At 28.2% G+C, this 4,991-nt stretch overlaps 1 protein-coding gene across 3 annotated transcripts in view; it reads right to left on the reverse strand.

Moving 5' to 3' along the window:
* Window positions 1-4,881: 4,881 nt before the first annotated feature.
* Window positions 4,882-4,991, reverse strand: part of NOVA1 (NOVA alternative splicing regulator 1) — a 147,809-nt gene continuing 147,699 nt past the window's right edge. For all 3 annotated transcript variants that reach the window (XM_037834713.1, XM_037834712.1, XM_037834715.1), the window contains one exon: window positions 4,882-4,991. This exon is cut by the window's right edge and continues 5,706 nt beyond it. The gene's annotated coding sequence lies outside the window, so the exon portion shown is untranslated.

The following is a 4,991-nucleotide window of genomic DNA, read 5'->3' on the forward strand; positions in this document are numbered from 1 at the left end:
CACTTGACCATAAATGATCCTGAAAAAAAAGGAAAACAGCTAATAAACTATGTAATCATCTGTTTATGTCAGATACAGCTATTGCTCACATCTTTTTCATTTTCCTGCCTCTCAGAAAGAGGAGAGACAAAAAAAAAAAAAAAAAAAAAAAAGATAGCCAAGGAATTATTGCAGAATTTTAAAAAATTCCTTTAGATCTTCTCCATATTTAAACTGGTCTCTCATAAAATGTCATTTCTGAAAGTTTTTACAAAACAACTTTTTGATTTAAAAGAGAACAGTAGATTTTGATAATTATTCTTATATAGTAACTTTATAATTTGGCAAACTTAAGGATTTAATAAAACTTTAAAAGTTACAATCAACTGTCTCTTATGAATGAATAAATATTGAAAATTCAGATTTCCAGCAGAACTGTCAAGAAACAATGTATTTATTAGTTCCCTAGTGTACCTTGGAAGAAGTGGCTATTAAAAAAACAATCTGTAGTACTAATTCCTTGGCTATCATTTGAGAGGCAGGAAAATAAAAAGGATGTGGGCAATATACATATCTGACATAAACCCTTATAATTTCTATACTTTTGTTACATATTTAACTTCTGTATGAGATCATTTATCTTTCCAAATATATTCTATTCAATCAATTTTAAATTGCTGTGAATTACTTACTTTGTTTTGGGTTTTGAATGTGCACTTTCTTAAGTAAATTTTAAACACCTTCTAAATTATTATAAATTAACTTTTCTTTTTCACAGGTTTGGAAGATAAACCACCTATCCACATAAATTTATCTAACTTTTTAATCATTTGATTCTTCTATATACATTCTTTGATAATTTCAGACAATCCATAATTTTTAAATTAAAAAAAAATCAAGTGGACAAACTTTCATTACTAACTTTTAAGAGCAAAGCTGACCAACATTAGGACTTAGAAACAGCTTTTAAACCATGTAGTACCTTGCATCTTGTGAGCACTCAAAATGAAATAAAATGAAGTTTCTCCAGGGACACACAACTAATCATGCATTGGACAGATGAAAAGATACACATTTACTATTTCAAGCAGTTCCATAAATCACTACCATGTTATTCCAATTGTTTGAACATGTTTATTCTCATAAAATGCTTTAGTTCTCATGGGAGTTGTGGGTTTATTTCTCCATTTTGCAAGAGAACCTTAAACAGGTAACATGCACTGTCAGGCCTTATGGTACAATTTAAATGACAAGAAGTTTATCAGTATATTTTGCTATATACGAAGGCTATGATGCTAAAAGCTTCAGACTGTTCAAAATGTTTTGTAAACAAAACTATTTAACTTGCATTGAAGTGGCTTATTATTTAAAAATAATGTATTTCATTATAATTTTAATTTATTAATTTGAACTCCTTACATACTCAGGTATAAACACTCATTATATCAATTTTATCTTAGTGGCTTGAGACTCATCAGTTGTATATTCTCTCATTTTCTATAAAACAGGAATAAAACTAATACATAAATTTTACAATGTTATGAGAATTAAAGAACAAGATGCATTCTGTATATGATAGAAGATAACATATATAGATGATTATATCATCACATATCATGGAATCATTAGTGAAAATATTTTTCCTAACAATGCTTGAGAGAAAAGGTTTTATCTACTTGGGTATTAAAAAAAAAAATCCCTGCATAAATTTAATTTTAGAAGTTCAACTTTTAAAATATGTTTGACTTATTGCCAATAAAGGTTCGCTAATGAGAAAAAAAATAATGAATGTTGGATTAATATTAATCACTGTAACTATGCTTTTCCCAAAGATTTGAAGTGATATAAAAAGAAGTATGATAAGCTTATACTAGTCTTACTGTTATACCATAGAAAAGTGATGACATTTTCATTGTTAGTGAAAATAATTTACTCTTAGTTCAAAGTTAGAATTTATATTAGAATCTATTAATATCTCAATTGAGAGTTTACATTTATTGATTAAAAATAGGGATTTTGCATTTGCATTTTTCTTTTTACTTTATTATCAATTTTGTGCCCTTGGATATAGTATTGTGCTTAAAATTTAAAAATAGGGGAGAGTATTCCCTGATTTCTTGTTGTTAGGATAATAAAATTACAGGAATGAAAAAGAAAAACAAAAATAACCAAAAAGTGTGTGTGATTCTCTAAGTATTTTGTGTAACAAAGATACCAGGACAATATTACTGTTATAATGTAATAATGTTTTTGTAGTATGATTACATTCTACATGCTACTTTAACTGGTAATTTAATTAGTGCATATCTTTGGTCATTATTAGCCTATAGGAGACCCACTAATGATAGTATTGATTTGAAAATAATGCTTAAGGTATGACAAACTCACAAATTATTAAAGTGTGTAACAGAGATAACCTTACATTGTTACTGAGTCCTAAGTAAGGTAAAGGTCTCAGAATGAGGTATTGTGGTGGCTCAGTTTTCTTTAAAGTTGGTTATCATGTTACTCTTTGTAGGACTTTGGTTTACCAGTGCTTTGTGTTCTTGCTCCATCTTTCTTCCCTTTTTTGTCCAAGCTAGGTATTTAGAATATCCGACTTTGCTCACAATGAAGAAACTCACATGAAACCTAATATCTAATAGATTTGAAGTTTCTACACAGATTTTTTTTTTTTAGCATAGTGATAATGACCAGATCCACTGGTATATTAGAATTCTTTCCAAAAAGTTAAAAAAAAAATACATTGTTATAATCACAGTCTACAAAAGTTTCACGTACCTTTAATAGCTAAATAAAATTACTTAAGAAGAAAAAAAGCTAATACACAAAATAAAAACAAATTGAGATGCCAACTAAAAGAAATAATGGGGTTAAGTTTTAAAGCCATTCAATTACACTATCTTAAATGAAATAGTTCTTAATGTGACAGATTTACAAGGAAACTTTTTTAAAACTTAAGATTTTAAAAGTTCAATGAAATTAGGACTTATGTTCAAAAATAACTGCAATGGTGATTACTTAAAGCTTTTAATTTATAAACATGTTCTTAAGCCAGATTGGCAATGATTATTTTTAGCTATCTGCCAAAAGATATAAAAAATCAGTGTCATGAATTTGAAGATGAAAAATTTTGTAAATTTTTGGTAAGAACTTTGTAAAATTCTCTAACATAGATTAAGCCTTTGTAGTGTATTGAGAGGTGACATTTTTCTAGAAGTCAAACTTCACAACTTCATGTTTCCTGTCTACTGGCAAAGTGATGAGAAAATCTGATAAGTAAACTAGCTACTTGAGAATTGGGTCTAGCAAATCACTTAAAAAAATAGGTGATTGAATAAAATGCTAATTGCCGCTACCCTCTATCTGCCTGTATATAAATGTACCCCCAAACCATAATCCTGATGCAAGATAGAAATATTAAAGATCTCTAACAGTTTTGTCTGATATGTGGTGAATTTGTTAGCAAACACTTTTCATAGGTACTTGAACTTCCACAGAATATAATTTGTAAGAATCATATAGGGAATGGAATATATGACGGCTAGGCTTTGATTTAGTAGTTTCAAAACAATTCTTTAATTTGAGATCTGTTAATTTGTATCCTGACAGTTAAAAAAAATACAATTCAATTCATGTCTATGCTCTAAGATCTAAAAGTAATAGTTTATGTTACAATAAATTTTTGCATAGATTTTTTTCACTACTGGCCTATAGGTTTCTTCTAATCAGAGACAGAGCCTTTTTCAGCATTTATCTCCCACTAAAATAGACAATTAACAAAAATAATCAAGTCTACCCAAGATGTTTTGGTTAAGTATGTTCAAATACATGTAATACATTACTTTATTTACCATGGACTTGATGTATCTTAATATTTAGAAAAAATGATATACCGTTAAAATTGTTGAACTACTGATGTCATTATTTTGAAATTTAGGTCACAATAATTCCTTTGAAGGAAAACAATGATATAATTACCCCTCATCTTATATACTGACAAGAAATGGTATTGTTTACTGACCAAAAACCATAAAGTTGGAAAAGCCAATGAATTTCATTCTTAGAAAACATTTAAAGTTTTTGTAAGCCAGATCCCCCAAACATGTTACTAATTAAAAAAATAAATTCAGTAAATCCAAAGATTTCATTTTAATGTGAATGTACTTTCTACTTCAACAGGATTGGAGTACTCATTTGAGTCCTTAACCAAAGAGCAGATTTTTCACTGCTTAAGTAGAGTGACAACTTTTAGAAATAAAATATATACATCGGCGTTTACTCTAGTATATCTTATTCTCTACAAAACATATTTTTATAATATGGGGTCACTACAATATTTAACAGAAATAGATGAACGTATTTCATCCTAACATAATTCTAATGTGCATTATAAACAGTCGAAATTAAAGTGAAATGTATGTATTTTTGGATAACAATTTAATCATGCATAAATCATATTAAAGATAGAGGCACTGTGGTTCAGAAGAGTCTGTATTCCTTCATTGTTATATATAAAAAGCCTGACTACCTGTATCAAATAATCTTTTGATTATCAGCCATTTGAACATATGATTTCTAATATTTGTTGCTCTTTTATTTGATTCTGAGTTAAAGCAGATACAAATAGTTCTTTTACTGTTTGGGTAGTGGCTAAATTGATGAAATTTGTGGGAGGATGCGGGAGAAAGTGTAGTTTTTCATAGAAATTGTTTAATTATTTCACAGAGGTGAATATACTTAAATTACTAAATACCTGACCTTTTCCAATAAATGCAGACCTACCTTGATTTCCACAATAAGCCTCTATTAATTTCCATGAGACAATGTTATCACAAAATGTAAGGCAAAACAGGTGTTAAATTACTTAAGAGAACTCATAATTTAAATAATTAAAACTAATTTGTGTTTAAAGCTATTTGCAGATTTATTAGAGAAACAAATACAAATATGCATTTCTACAGAACTGTTTTTTTCCAAAATGAGCTTAAAACTTGTTCCACATTTTGTAC

Source organism: Choloepus didactylus, chromosome 4, assembly GCF_015220235.1.
Source record: "Choloepus didactylus isolate mChoDid1 chromosome 4, mChoDid1.pri, whole genome shotgun sequence".
NCBI classification, from domain to species: domain Eukaryota; kingdom Metazoa; phylum Chordata; class Mammalia; order Pilosa; family Megalonychidae; genus Choloepus; species Choloepus didactylus.